Below are 16,780 nucleotides of genomic sequence, written 5' to 3' on the forward strand. Positions count from 1 at the left end.
GATAGAAAATTTCTTTTCAATTGATAAATTTTTTTTTTTCAAAATGATTTAATGAAATTTAAAAAAATGAAAGAAATTATCGTACGAGGTAATCATAAAAAGGAGAGTAAAACCAGATGAGTAATTTGACTCATAAGCTATTCTGCAAAACCCGATAATATAGAGGCAGAGAAAAAAGAACTTTAAAAATACGTCTTCGATCTCCGATTCTCTGATATCAACGGGTAGGTTGCCGACATAAATATGCGAGATTACCAACCACTAGTTCTTGGTCCTTGTGAAAAGTGTCAAAGCAAATAACGCAGGTAAAAAATATTCACAAATGAAGAGTTCCAAAATAAAAAATATATATTTTAATATATGTTTTACAACAAATTACTAATTAAAATTACTAACTCGCTGAGAATCTTGCCAAACAAAATAGTCCCTCTAACGTAAAAAAATCCCTTGGGATGAAAACTGTTAGGAGAACTATTTTGCAAAAATCAAGTTCTCACGTCAAAATTTAGATGACTTGGATTTAGGATGTTTAACTATCTGACTTTCTTTCACCGCCAATTTTGAAACCACAAAAATAAGTAATAGGAAAATCACTTATCTTCGTTTGAAAAAAAGGTCCATAATCTTCAAGATTAGAAAAAGTCGTGTTTGCCTCAATTTCTTCATTCCATCAGACTTAGCAAGTAACCTCTCGTACCCCTGTGCCAAGCCTCTCAAAAAGCATGATTTCCCGATTCACTACAAATTTTTTAAAACACAAGGTTAGTGATGCAAGTTTATGAGACCAATAAAAAACTAGCACATAAAATTAGAATCTTGGAGAATGATGCTAAAAGTTGGAAAAGTAGTAATCTAACAAAACTTGTATTGACACAAATAAGAGAAATCATGTTCTCATATTTTTGATGTGGCATAAGGTTTATATAAAGCGTAAGCAATGAAAGAAGTTATGGCGTTGACAAGTTTTAACTATCTAACTTTCTTTTCACCGCCCATGGAAAATTTGTTTTCAATCTATACTCTATTTTTTTCAAATCCAAAATGATTTAATGAAATTTCTGAAAAATGGAAGAAATTATCATATGAGGTATTCATAAAAAAGAGAGTAAAGCCAGAGAGTAATTGGACTCGTAGGCTATTCTGCAAAACCCAATAATATAGAGGCAGAAAGAGAAACGGCAAAGTTTAATCAAACCTTTAAAAATACGTCTTCAACCTCCGATTCTCTCATATCAGCAAAAAGGTTGCCAACAGAAATCTAAGATATCACCTTCCGCTAGTTCTTGGTCCTTGTGAAATGTGTCAAATCAAATACTGCAGGTAAAAAATATTAACAAATGATGAGTTCCAAAATATTAAAAAATATTTTAATATGAGTAGGGATGTCAATGGGTCCGGGTTTTACCCAGACCCGCAATGGACCCACCCCATCTGGGGCGGGTTTGGGCATACTAAATGGGTCATGGGGCGGGTCTCGTGTCTAATTTTTGAGACCCGTCTGGGTATGGGGCGGGTCATGGGTTCTATAATACCCAACCCATACCCGCCCCATATATGTGGATATAAATTGATGTGCTCGCGAAGATGGTTGTGAGGCGACGTGGAAGGTAAATAAATCACATTTTTATTTTGTCATTGTACTTTCATTTTAATTTTGTTACTATACTTTCTCTCTTTAAATTACATTTTTTTACGGTTTTAAATTACAGTTTTATTTTTTCAATGTACTTTCTCTCTTTAATTTTGTAAGTAATTCTTCAAGTAATTTACCAACTTGTCCCACCATTCTTGATGAAGAGGAAGATGATCCTGAATAATGTGTCTGAAAGATTGCTTACTCGCTGATTTTACATTGATCTGTTTAAGTTCTGTTATGACTTATTTTTGAGGATGTCAAGACTTTTTATTGGAGAGCTAGTAACTCTTTTTTTTTTATGTGATTCATTATGTCGTGAAAATAATTTGTTTGTTATTATTAAGTGTGGTCGAAGACATGAATTAGTTTTCTATTGTGTTGTATTTAGAGGATTGTTTGTTTCATAATTCAGTCATGTGATAAGAAGATTATTGTTTTCATTTTAAAAAAATTCGGGTCTCACGGGTCTCGCGGGTCAACCCGGCCCCATTTCGTTTTCGGAGTGGGGTGGGTCCGAAGAATATTTAACCGGGGTGGGGCGGGTAATGAGCCCAAGTTTTCTTCATGGGGAGGGTCTTGGGTTTAGCCATACCCGCCCCATACCCGCCCCATTGACATCTCTAAATATGAGTTTTACAACGAATTATTAATTAAAATTACTAACTCTCTCAGAATCTTGCCAAACAAATAGTCCAATAACATAAAAAAATCATTTGGGATGAAAACCTTTTGGAGAACTATTCAATTCTCGTATACCAGCAGGAAGGTTGCCAACATAAATCTACGAGATCACCGACCACTAGTTCTTGGTTCTTGTGAAAGGTGTCAAATCAAATACTGCAGGTAAAAAATATTCACAAATGATGAGTTCCAAAATAATTAAAATATTTTAATACGAGTTTTACAACGAATTACTTATTAAAATTACTAACTCGCTGAGAATCATGCCAAACAAAATAGTTCCTATAACGTAAAAAAATCCTTTGGATGAAAACTTTTAGGAGAACTATTCGATTCCTTATATCAGCAGGAAGGTTGCCAACATTAATCAGCGAGATCACAGACCACTAGTTCTTGGTCCTTGTGAAAGGTGTCAAATCAAATACTGCAGGTAAAAAATATTCACAAATGATGAGTTCCAAAATAATTAAAAATATTTTAATATGAGTTTTATAACCAATTACTCATTAAAATTACTAACACGCTGAGAATCTTGCCAAACAAAATAGTTCCTTTAACGTAAAAAAAATTTTTGGAATGCAAACTGTTAGGAGAACTATTTTGCAAAAATCAAGTTCTCACGTCAAAATTTAGATGACTTGGTTTAAGGATGGTTTACTATCTAACTTTCATTCACCGCCAATTTAAAAATAATGAATAGGAAATTCACTTATCTTTGTTTGAAAGAAAGGTATATAATCTTCAAGATTAGAAAAAGTCATGTTTGCCTCAATTTCTTCATTCCATCAAACTTAGCAAGTAACTTTTCGTATATCCCTGTGCCAAGCCTCTCAAAAAGCTTGATTTCCCAATTAACTACAAAATTTAAAACACAAGGTTAGTGATGCAAGTTTATGATACCAATAAAAAAATAGCACATATCAGCGGGTAGGTTGCCAACATAAATCTGCGAGATCCAATAATATAGAGGCAGAGAAACAAACTGCAAAGCAAATACCTTTTAAAATACGTCTTCAACCCAATAATATAGAGGCAGAGAAAAAAACAGCAAAGTATAACCATACCTTTTAAAATACGTCTTCAACCTCCGATTCTCTCATATCAACGGGTAGGTTGCCAACAAAAATCTGCGAGATCACCGACCACTAGTTCTTGGTCCTCGTGAAAAGTGTCAAAGCAAATACTGCATTCACAAATGATGAGTTCCAAAATATTTTAAAACATTTTAATATGAGTGTTACAACGAATTACTCTTTAAAATTACTAACTCGTCGAGCATCTTGCCAAACAAAATAGTTCTTCGAACGTAAAAAAATCCCTTGGGATGAAAACTGTCAGAAGATATATTTTGCAAAAATCAAATTCTCACGTCAAAATTTAGATGACTTGGTTTTAGGATGTTTAACTATCTAACTTTCTTTCACCGCCAATTTTGAAACCATAAAAATAACTAATAGGATATTCACTTATCTTCGTTTGAAAGAAAGGTCCATAATCTCCAAGATTATAAAAAGTCGTGTTTGCCTCAATTTCTTCATTTTTATACGTAGTGGATGGATAAAACCATCGGACTTAGCAAGTAACTTATCGTCTGCCCTTGTGCCAAGCCTCTCAAAAAGCTTGATTTCCCGATTAACTACAAAATTTAAAACACAAGGTTAGTGATTCAAGTTTATGATACCAATAAAAAAACTAGCACATAAAATTAGAATCTTGGAGAATGATGCTAAAAGTTGGAAAATCAGTAAACTAACAAATCTTGTATTGACACAAAGAAGAGAAATCATGTTCTCATATTTTTGTTGTAGCATAAGTTTCTTATATGGAGTAAGCAATGAAAGAAGTTGTGAGGTGTTGAAAAGTTTTAACTAATTAACTTTCTTTTCACCGCCAATGGAAAATTTGTTTTCAAACTATACATTATTTTTTTCAAATCCAAAATGATTTAATGAAGTTTCTAAAAAATGGAAGAAATTATCATACAAGGTATTCATAGAAAAGAGAGTAAAGCCAGAGGAGTCATTGGACTCATAGGCCATTATGCGAAACCCAATAATATAGAGGCAGAGAAAAAAACTGCAAAGTATAACCTTACCTTTTAAAATACGTCTTCTACCTTTGATTCTCTCATATCAGCGGGTAGGTTGCCAACATAAATCTGCGAGATCACCGACCACTAGTTCTTGGTGCTCGTGAAAAGTGTCAAAGCAAATACTGCATTCACAAATGATTAGTTCCAAAATAATTAATAATATTTTAATATGAGTTTTACAACAAATTACTAATTAAAATTACTAACTCGCTGATAATCTTGCCAAACAAAATAGTTCTTCTAACGTAAAAAAATCCTCTTGGATGAAAACTTTTAGGAGAACTATCCGATTCTCTGATATCAGCAGGAAGGTTGCCAACATAAATCTGTGAGATTACCGACCACTAGTTCTTGGTCCTTGTGGAAGGTGTCAAAGCAAATACTGCACGTAAAAAATATTCACAAATGATGATGAGTTCCAAAATATTTTAAAACATTTTAATATGAGTTTTACAACGAATTACTCTTTAAAATTACTAACTCGTCGAGAATCTTGCCAGACAAAATAGTTCCTCTAACGTAAAAAAATCCCTTGGGATGAAAACTGTCAGAAGAACTATTTTGCAAAAATCAAGTTCTCACGTCAAAATTTAGATGACTTGGTTTTAGGATGTTTAACTATCTAACTTTCTTTAACCGCCAATTTTGAAACCATAAAAATAAGTAATAGGAAATTCACTTATCTTCGTTTGAAAGAAAGGTCCATAATCTCCAAGATTAGAAAAAGTAGTGTTTGCCTCAATTTCTTCATTTTTATACGTAGTGGGCGGATAAAACCATCGGACTTAGCAAGTAACTTATCGTCTGCCCTTGTGCCAAGCCTCTCAAAAAGCTTGATTTCCCGATTAACTACAAAATTTAAAACACAAGGTTAGTGATGCAAGTTTATGATACCAATAAAAAAACTAGCACATAAAATTAGAATCTTGGAGAATGATGCTAAAAGTTGGAAAATCAGTAAACTAACAATTCTTGTATTGACACAAATAAGAGAAATAATGTTCTCATATTTTTGGCATAGCATAATTTTCTTATATGGAGTAAGCAATGAAAGAAGTTGTGAGGTGTTGATAAGTTTTAACTAATTAACTTTCTTTTCACCGCCAATGGAAAATTTGTTTTCAAACTATACATTATTTTTTTCAAATCCAAAATGATTTCATGAAATTTCTAAAAAATGGAAGAAATTATCATACGAGATAAACATAGAAAAGAGAGTAAAGCCGGAGGAGTCATTGGACTCATAGGCCATTATGCGAAACCCAATAATATAGAGGCAGAGAAAAAAACTGCAAAGTATAACCTTACCTTTTAAAATACGTCTTCTACCTTTGATTCTCTCATATCAGCGGGTAGGTTGCCAACATAAATCTGCGAGATCACGGACCACTAGTTCTTGGTCCTCGTGAAAAGTGTCAAAGCAAATACTGCATTCACAAATGATGAGTTCCAAAATAATTAAAAATATTTTAATATGAGTTTTACAACAAATTACTTATTAACATTACTAACTCGCTGAGAATCTTGCCAAACAAAATAGTTCCTCTAACGTAAAAAAATCCTCTGGGATGAAAACTTTTAGGAGAACTATCCGATTCTCTGATATCAGCAGGAAGGTTGCATACATAAATCTGTGAGATTACCGACCACTAGTTCTTGGTCCTTGTGGAAGGTGTCAAAGCAAATACTGCACGTAAAAAATATTCACAAATGATGAGTTCCAAAATATTTTAAAACATTTTAATATGAGTTTTACAACGAATTACTCATTAAAATTACTAACTCGTCGAGAATCTTGCCAAACAAAATAGTTCCTCTAACGTAAAAAAATCCCTTGGGATGAAAACTGTCAGAAGAACTATTTTGCAAAAATCAAGTTCTCACGTCAAAATTTAGATGACTTGGTTTTATGATGTTTAATTATCTAACTTTCTTTCACCGTCAATTTTGAAACCATAAAAATAAGTAATAGGAAATTCACTTATCTTCGTTTGAAAGAAAGGTCCATAATCTCCAAGATTAGAAAAAGTCGTGTTTGCCTCAATTTCTTCATTTTTATACGTAGTGGATGGATAAAACCATCGGACTTAGCAAGTAACTTATCGTCTATCCTTGTGCCAAGCCTCTCAAAAAGCTTGATTTCCCGATTAACTACAAAATTTAAAACACAAGGTTAGTGATGCAAGTTTATGACATCAATAAAAAAAACATAGAACATAAAATTAGAATCTTGGAGAATTATGCTAAAAGTTGGGAAAACAGTAAACTAACAAATCTTGTATTGACACAAATAAGAGAAATAATGTTCTCATATTTTTGGCATAGCATAAGTTTCTTACACGGGTAAGCAATGAAAGAAGTTGTCAAACGTTTATAAGCATTAAAAACACAAGAAAATTAAATTCTCATACAGAACAAAACAAAACTCCTTATTAATAGAAAACCTATCCCTTTAATTTTTAGAAAAATCAATCATATCTAATCTAATTCACGAGGAACTCAAGAAAACCCCAATACAAAGATTTCACTTAATAGTTTGCATGCGTTTATTAAAGGTTGAGTTAAGAAACAATAGAAAATAATTTCCAACGGCGTAAAATGTATGATTGCCATCAATTCCGATAAAATATTGACAAACCAACATAAATCAACCCATTAAAAAAACACGGATATTAACCATATGTAACTCTTTTTCCTTTTACATTCAGCAGAGCCAAATAATTATGAAGAAATTTGTAGAAATTTAAACAAGCCATTAACAAAAGTACAAAAATTCCGGATGCAGTCAAAAAGTTTGACTTGTGAATTGAAAAGGAAAGACAAAAAACTCCTCAATTACAAACAATATGATATATGCATGCAGTTTCAAACAGTCTATAGAAAGCAATCTATAGAAATCTCATCAACCAAGAACGTAAAAGTGGAAACACTTGAATTTTTTTTTTAAATTGATAAATTATTTTTTTAATCAAAAATGATTTAATGAAATTTCTGAAAAATGGAAGAAATTATCATACGAGGTATTCAGAAAAAATGAGAGTAAAGCCAGAGAATAATCGGACTCATAAACTATTCTGGAAAACCCAACAATATAGAGGCAGAGAAAAAAGAATTGCAAAGTTTAATCGGACCTTTTAAAATACGTCTTCAACCTCCGATTCTCTAATATCAGCAGAAAGGTTGCCAACATAAATATGCGAAATTACCAAGCACTAGTTCTTGGACCTTGTGGAAGGTATCAAAGCAAATACTGCAGGTAAAAAATATTCACAAATGATGAGTTCCAAAATAATTTAAAGTATTTTAATATGAGTTTTACAACAAATTACTTATTAAAATTACTAACTCGCTGAGAATCTTGCCAAACAAAATAGTTCCTCTAACGTAAAAAAATCCCTTGGGATGAAAACTGTTAGGAGAACTATTTTGCAAAAATCAAGTTCTCGCGTCAAAATTTAGGTGACTTGGTTTTAGGATGGTTAACTATCTAACTTTCTTTCACCGCCAATTTCAAAACCATAAAAATAAGGAAAAAGAAAATCACTTATCTTCGTTTGAAAGAAAGGTCACATAATCTTCAAGATTAGAAAAAGTCATGTTTGCCTCAATTTCTTCATTTTTATTAGTGGATGGATAAAACCATCAGATTTAGCAAGTAACTTCTCGTATGCCCTGTACCAGGACTCTCAAAAAGCTTGATTTCCCGATTAACTACAAAATTTAAAACTTCAGGTTAGTGATGCAAATTGATGACACCAATAAAAAAGAATTTCCACGTAAAATTAGAATATTGGAGGATGATGCTAAGCATTGGAAAAACAGTTTACGGACAAATCATATATTGATATCAAATAAGAAAAATAATCATGTTCTCATATTTTTGGCGTTGTATACATATATGATAAAAAAATGAAAGGAGTTGATAAGTTAACAAATAAATTTTTCCTGCAAAAAAAAAAAAAAGAATCCCTCTTATTCAGAAATCAACGCCTTTAATTTTCAAATAAGTTGTTTTTTTTTAAGAATCTAGTACATCTAATTTACAATAAACTCAGAAAACCCAAAAAAATGATATTTTTTAAACAAAATTGTTATGACAATGACATTCAAATTACAAAAGCTTCAATAATAATTATTTTTTATATTCGGGAAAAAATTTAAAAAGATTATTAATAATCAAAGTTTTGTCAGCGAAGTTCTATAGAAAAATAAAAATCAAAAAGCTTGACATTTTATAATGAAATAAATTTTTATAAAACACTATTTTCTGCATAGAAATAAAAGAATTTTTTTGACATGAATAATATTCAATGATATTTATGTTTTAAAATTTTTTAAAAACAACAGGAATAAATTATTAATCCTCAAATTTTTGTCAGAAAAGGATTTAAAATAAATAAAGAAAACCCCGCAGAGTATCCTGTAATACATATGAAATTTTCTCAAAAATATATTAGAAAACAAAACCAGTTTATGATTTAGGTTTTTCTATTAATCATGAATAATGATTGCAAATTGAAATATTTTCTAGTACTGCATTATAAATTTAATGGTACATGAAACTTTTCATACTAAATAAACATCACAGGATTTCCAAATTATGATTTTTATTTTCTATAAATCATGAATAACTATTGCAAATTGTAGTAATTTCTAGCACTACATTATAAATATAATGATACGTGAAATTTTATATTTTAGCAGGTAACTCATCATCAAGACATGTGCCAAACTGTAATATTTTCTTGCACTACATTACAAATTTTTATACCTTAGAAGGTAACTCCTCATCAACGCCTGCGCCAAACCTCTCAAGAAGCATGATTTCCCAGTTAACTTCAAAATTGAAAACCAGAAAGTTAGCGACGCAAGTTGATAACAACAATATTCAACTTCCATAATATTCAGTATTAATTATGTTTTACATATTTTCTGAATAAAAATGAAAAAATATACCAATCATCAAATTTTTGCCAGCGAAGATAATTAAATGACCGATGCATGCTTGCATTGCCAAAAATTCAACATAAACAAGCAACATCAACATAACATCAAAACTTCTTCAAGAAAACAATTCACTGGTGTTTCATCTGTATTTCAGGTATGTCATCAAACACATCTGAGAAAAAAAAGCATCTAATTACAGTACTTCATCGCTATTGGTCCAAAAAATTTCAACACAATGCTTAATACCAGAAACAAAATCAAAAGTTCAAAACTCGGTGCAATGATGAAATGGTTACCGTGCTTCAAAAGTTTTGATGAACGAATCGTTGATTCTTGAATGCCAAATAAATATGTCCAACTCGAAGCGAGAGGTTGAGAGAGAGGAGTCGAGAAAGATAATGGGTAAGTGGCAAAAAGAACATTAGGTTTGGGAATCGGGCTAAATTTGGGGGAAGCATTAAATGACCCGGCGCCTTCGTGCATTTGGCCATTGTACCGTTGTGAGGTTATTTTTGGAAACAAAATATTTAGTGCGTACAAGAAATTTGACATAACGGTAAAATTCCATTCTAGGAAGTTTGGATGTTAATTATTATTTCTTGCATAAAAATTGAAAATATTCATTAATTAATCATTATATTTCTAGATTTGAACTTTTATAATAAAATCAATTATTGTATGGACTTAGAATAAGCATAAAAAATATTTTTTTATGTACGAACTATTGACTAATTCATGCATGAACTTATTGCAAATAAATTAATTGATACATTATCCAACTAAAAAGTAAGTTTTATTGTAAAAATGTTATATTTATTTAAAAATTATATTATGATAAATAAATAACATACTTTTATATTAAAATATAATAATTCTATTTTTATTTTTAAATATTACAGTAAGATTCTATTAAGTTTATTATGCCTTTGTAAACTTTAAGTTTGATGAGTGAAATTTAATGAGAATAATAGAAGCGAGAAATCACAATTTCAATTATTATTTTCGCTCACGATTTTTTCTAAGGCACGGTAAACTAACTCGTCCCTTCCATTTTAATTTTGGAGAAGGCGGGTGTCAGAATAAGCAAACCTGCAATGTTTATAAAATACATATAGCTAATTCATGAATCCTTTAAATTTATCATAGTATCATATTTTATTTGAAACAACATTGTTTGAAATTCTGATTTATTTAATCACACGATCTTGCAAAAATTCACTACTTTGTTTAATCAATTTTTCTTTTTGACTACGGCATAGGAGATTTACGTTGAAACCCACCAAGGAAAACTGGGAAAATGACAATTTTTTGGGCATTGACGAATATAAATTGACAGATTGGAAAAAGAAGAAAAAAGGGTGGGTCCAAGACTCATAAATAATAATAATCCAAAAAACATATAAAAATCAAGCAATAATGACAATTAATTAAATTTAATGCATGCTATATCGAGTACTCCAATTTCAAACATTAAATCCAGCCTTGAATATGTAAAATGTCGTTGGTTTCTCAACTGTTAACTAACTCCACCTAGCTAATGGGTCCAAATTCAAAACTGAGTTGCCTAATTCTTTTTGCTTAGTTCTCGGATGATTCAAGGATAATATTTTAATAATAATAACAACGAAGGAGAATATTTTAATAATAATAATAACTAGAAGTGTTCGTGTTTGTGTGTGTTTGAAACTATTATATACAAAAATTATTAAACTAATTACTTTAGTATTTACTTTATATATATATATATATAGCTGAAAACTGATATAATTTTCCTCTTAAAAATGGTCGATTGTTGGTACTTTCGGTGTTTTTCTTCTGAAAATTTATTCACGTAATAAATGACATTTATTTCCGGCAAGCCTTTTTTTTTCATGCCTATATGCACGTTTTGATTGATAAAAAAAACCTTTCGTTGTGGTAAGTTTGGCATAATAATGTATATAAAAAAGAAGTTCGACATAACAACGTACACTTTGGTGGCATTTGGATCGGATGAAAGAATTTGAAACTATGCATTTTAAATTTATTTAATTCATCAGATGAATTTACGTAGATAGATTTCAAATATATTCATTGTTAATATATATAGATGTATGATGAATTTGAGATATAACTAAGATGATTGTCTCAAATCTAATATCCAAATCATTTATCAAATCAAACCATTTGTTCTAAACAAATCATCACATCCAAGTACAACTTTTATTTCGTTTTAGTCAATACTTCATTCAGCGTCACCACAACTAAGCAAAAAAATTTATCTAAATGTTTATTTGATGGATGATCAGCCTACAAGTTTCATCATAAGATTAAGTAATCAATTAAAAAATTATTATTTTAATTAACATTTAAAACAACAACAATAACAAATATAACAGAAAATAAACATGCGAATATTGTTTTATTGCAAATTTAATCAAATGATAGAACATCTCTGTCTAGGCATAGCTCTAATTTATATATGGGTTACGATATTTTTTAAAAAATAAAGATTAAAATTGACAAGCCATAAATTAAATATCGGGATCTTCTTCTTCAAGCCATTATCTGAAGAGAGATACTAAATTAAATGCGCATTCTCAAGTGGATGGCCAACCTTTTATGTTCCGATTACAAATTTTCTACAGCGAACTTCAAATATTTACGTATTGTTGAAAATTAATATTGAATATTGAAAATTAGGTAAAATTAATATTGAATATTGAAAATTGTGTGTGATGATGAAGGTAATGATGTAATTTATTTTTGGATTATTTGTAAAAATTTTCTATAAATAGATCTCTCATTTGTGAAGAAAATCACAATTGAGTTGAGAGAAAAATATTATAAAATGTGTAGTGTGATAATTTTGAGAGTTTGAGATTTTTACTTTTTACCGTAAATTTTTACTTTTTCACAACACGTTATCAGCACGAAGCTCTAAAAGTCCTTCATATTTTTCCAAGCTCCAAAACAGAAAAAAAAATGTAACAAAAGTAATAATATTTATTTTATTGTTTATTTATTTATTGTTTATATATTTAATATATAATATAATGTTATTATAAATAATAAAAATAAATTTTTCAAAAAACTTGTTATAAATTCTGGGAGGATGTTAAGACGACATCCCACACTCCCGGTAAGGGATACGACAAGTATAAAAGCCTATAAGATTTTTAAACAAAATATCTTATGACACTTCATTATAATATTGTGATATGATATACATAATTATTTAAAACATTACTACTATTATATACACTATATTATTACCATAAAATTATACAAATAAATACATTTATTTTCTTGTACACCAACGGTCATAAACGATAACAAAACGGCTAGTTTTTGCACTATAAATATGATCTCACAAACATATTCAATCACTCAAACTTTCTCTTCTTCTCTAAAATTATTCTTCGTCAAATTTTTGAAGAAAAAAGAAGATGACTTTCACAAAGTTATTTTTAATTATTTTGGTTATAATACTCACGAATCTTGTACTTATCGGAGAATATCCTCATCGTGTGTTTTCTGTATTTTTACGAATGCTTATATTTGTTGTTTATCCATTACTTTGTATTGCAATATTCATTAATTAATAAAATGCATCATAATTTTTTTTAGTACCACCATGTCAAACTTGACAAAGCTCGAATTTGTTGCACTCGACATTATGGGGAAAAATTATATGCCATGGACTCTCGATGTAGAAATGCATCTTGAGTCATTGGGTCTAAGCGAGACTATTAAAGAAAATGGTATATCTTCATCACAAGAAAAAGCAAAAGCTATAATATTTTTGCGTCGACATCTTGATGAAGGTTTGAAATGAGAATATCGCATCGAAAAAGATCTCACGGCTCTGTGGAAATGATTAAAAGAAAGATTTGAACATATAAGGGAAGTTATACTTCCGACCGCCCGTGATGAATGAAATATGTTGATATTCCAAGATTTTAAGAAAGTAAGTGATTACAATTCGGCGATGTATCGAATAATCTCGCAATTAAAATTTTGTGGACATGAGATTACAGAATCAGAAATGCTTGAAAAAATATTTTTCACATTTCACGCATCAAATATAACTCTACAGCAACAATATAGAGTGCGTGGATTTGCGAGATATTCTGAACAAATCGCCTGTCCTCTTGTGGCGGAAAAGAACAACGAGCTATTAATGAGAAATCATCAGTACCGACCCACTGGATCAACAGCATTCCCAGAAGTAAATGATGTAAGCAAAAATGAATTTAAACCTGGAAACCAAAATCAAAGTTATAGAGAAGATTTTGGTCGAGGACAAAATCGAGGTCGTGGTCGTGAACGTGGACGTGGACGCGGCCGTGGTTTTGAACATAATCGAGATAGTTATTTCTATAACTCATCTCAAAAGAACGTACCAAACCATCCACCGAAAAGGCATCAAGAGAACATGAGTGTTAATGAGAATCACTCAAAAAGATTTGAAAGTTCTTGTTTCAGATGTGGTACTCCAGGACATTAGTCCCGTATTTGTCGAGCCCCTAAGCACCTTTGTAAACTTTATAAAGAATCAATAAAGGGGAAAGAAAAGGAGACCAACTTTACTGAACACGGTGAACCTTTGAGTGGTTCAACTCATTTTGATGCTGGAGATTTTCTGATTGATTTCTCAGATAATGATCAATTTGCTGGTGGAATAAATATGTAAAATATTTTATTTTTCCATGTACTCGTATGATAATGTTTTATAGTGTGTTATATTTTTAAATATGTATTGTATTTTATTTTTATAAATGTATTGTCAGGAATTTTATTTCATTGCATATTTTTTGAAGTTCAAATATGAAAAATGCTATGAACCAAGCTGAAGTTTGCATACCTGATAGTGGTACAACGCACACTATCCTCCGAGATAAAAGATATTTCTTCGAACTAAAACCAACAAAAAAAATGGTGAATACAATATCAGGTCCTGTAGACTTGATTAAAGGATGTGGTAAAGCACAATTTTTGTTACCTAATGGTACAAAATTTTCGATCAATGATGCTTTGTATACACCACAATCGAAAAGAAATTTGTTGAGTTTTAATGATATATATTCCCGTGGGTATGATACTCAAACAATAAATGAAGGGAATGAGAAATATATGTATCTTATCACATATAAATCAGGAAAGAAATGTGTGATTGAAAAACTACCAATGCTCCCTACTGGATTGCATTATACACATATAAGTCTCATTGAATCAAACATGGTAGTTGATAATTCTTCAATATTAACTAATTGGCATGATTGATTAGGACATCCTGGTTCAACAATGATGCGAAGAATTATAGAAAATGCACATGGTCATCCGTTGAAAGACCAGAAGATCTTTCAGAATAATAAGTTTCAATGTAAAGCATGTTCTCTTGGAAAAATTATTATAATACCATCACAAGCCAAAATCCAAACTGAATCACCAATGTTTCTTGAACGTATTCAGGGTGATATTTGTGGACCAATTCATCCACCATGTGGACCATTCAGATACCTTATGGTATTGATTGATGCCTCCAGCAGATGGTCACGTGTATGTTTATTGTCAACTCGAAATGTTGCATTTGCAAAATTACTTGCTCAAATAATAAAATTGAGGAATCAATTTTCCTATTATACAATCAAGAAAATTAGACTTGATAATGCTGGTAAATTTACTTCCCAGACTTTCAATGATTATTGTATGTCTATGGAAATCATTGTTGAGCATCCCGTTGCTCATGTACATACACAGAATGGATTGACTGAATCATTGATTAAACGTCTGCAAATGATTGCTAGACCAATGATTATGAAAACAAAGCTCCCTATTTCTATATGGGGACATTCAATTTTACATGTTGCTGCATTAATTCGCATCAGACCAAGTGCATATCATAAATTCCCATTGCAGCTCGCATTTGGTAAAGAACAAGACATTTCTCATCTGAGAATTTTTGGATGCATGGTGTATGTGCCTATTGCACCACCGCAACGAAAGAAAATGGGATCTCAAATAAAGATTGAAATTTATGTCGGTTATGATAGTCCATCAATCATTCGATATCTTGAACCTCAGACAGGCGACGTGTTCACAGCACGTTTTGCTGATTGTCATTTTAATGAGGAAATCTTCCCAATGTTAGGGGGAGACAAGAAACATACCGAAAAACAAATTACATGGTATGTATCATCATTGTTACATTTGGATCCAAGAACACAACAATGTGAAAAAGATGTACAGCAAATTGTGCACTTGCAAAGAATAGCAAATCAAATACCAGATGTATTTATAGATGGAAAAAGGGTAACTAAATCATATATACATGCTGTAAATGCTCCTGCTCGAATTGAAATTCCACAGAAACAAATTGAACAAAGTCATGATGTCGTAAAACGCCTGAAGCGTGGAAGGCAGTCGGTTCCAAAGATAAAAATCCTCGAAAAAAAAAATCATAGAGAAACACAATGATCACAAAATAGAGAATGATGTTCCTGAAGAAAGACATGATGATCACAAAATAGAGAATGTTGTTCCTGAAGAAACACATGACGGTGAAAATATTCTGTCAGAACCACAAACTGACGAGAATCATGAAATCTCTATCAATTATATTAATACTGGAAAAATATAGAACCGAAAAGATATAGAAGAAATTGATGATATATTTTCTTATAATGTGGCAATCGACATCATAAATGATAATGAAGATCATGAACCAAAATCTTTTGGTGAATGTAAAAATCGGCAGGATTGGATAAAATGGAAAGATGACATCCAGGTTGAATTAGATTCGCTAAATAAACGTCATGTTTTTGGACCTATAGTCCTTACATCTGAAGGTGTAAAACCTGTTGAATACAAATGGGATTTTATTCGAAAGCGAAATGAGAAAAATGAAATCGTAAGATATAAAGCTCGACTTGTTGCACAAGGTTTTTCTCAAAGGCCTGTAATTGATTATGAAGAAACGTATTCTTCCGTAATGGATGCAATTACGTTTCGGTATTTGATTAGCCTGGCAGTATCTGAAAATTTAGAAATGCGTCTTATGGATGTTGTTACAGCTTACTTATATGGATCACTTGATATTAATATATATATGAAAATCCCTGAAGGATTTAAGATGCCTGAAGCACAAAGTTCAAAACCCAGAGAATGTTATTCTGTAAAATTACAAAGATCATTATATGGGTTAAAGCAATCCGGCCGAATGTGGTATAATCGGCTAAGTGATCACTTGATGAAAAAGGGATATGCAAATAATTCAATATGCCCTTGTGTTTTCATTAAGAAAACAACATCCGGATGCGTAATTATTGCTGTATATGTTGATTATTTAAACATCAGTGGAACGAATAAGGAAATTTAAGAAGTTGTTTCATACTTGAAGGAATAATTTGAAATGAAGGACCTTAGAAAAACCAAGTATTGTC

General features: G+C 30.9%; 1 long non-coding RNA gene across 1 annotated transcript; it reads right to left on the bottom strand.

Moving 5' to 3' along the window:
* Positions 1 to 3,007: 3,007 nt before the first annotated feature.
* On the bottom strand, positions 3,008 to 8,103 carry LOC140986397 (uncharacterized). Its single transcript, XR_012176936.1, has 6 exons — positions 7,541 to 8,103; positions 5,960 to 6,096; positions 5,718 to 5,836; positions 4,655 to 4,791; positions 3,382 to 3,500; positions 3,008 to 3,172 (listed from the first exon to the last, which is right to left on the bottom strand). It is a non-coding gene; the product is annotated as an uncharacterized lncRNA (long non-coding RNA).
* Between the last annotated feature and the right edge of the window lie 8,677 nt (positions 8,104 to 16,780).

Source organism: Primulina huaijiensis, chromosome 10 (assembly GCF_012295235.1).
Source record: "Primulina huaijiensis isolate GDHJ02 chromosome 10, ASM1229523v2, whole genome shotgun sequence".
Classification (NCBI taxonomy): Eukaryota; Viridiplantae; Streptophyta; class Magnoliopsida; order Lamiales; family Gesneriaceae; genus Primulina; species Primulina huaijiensis.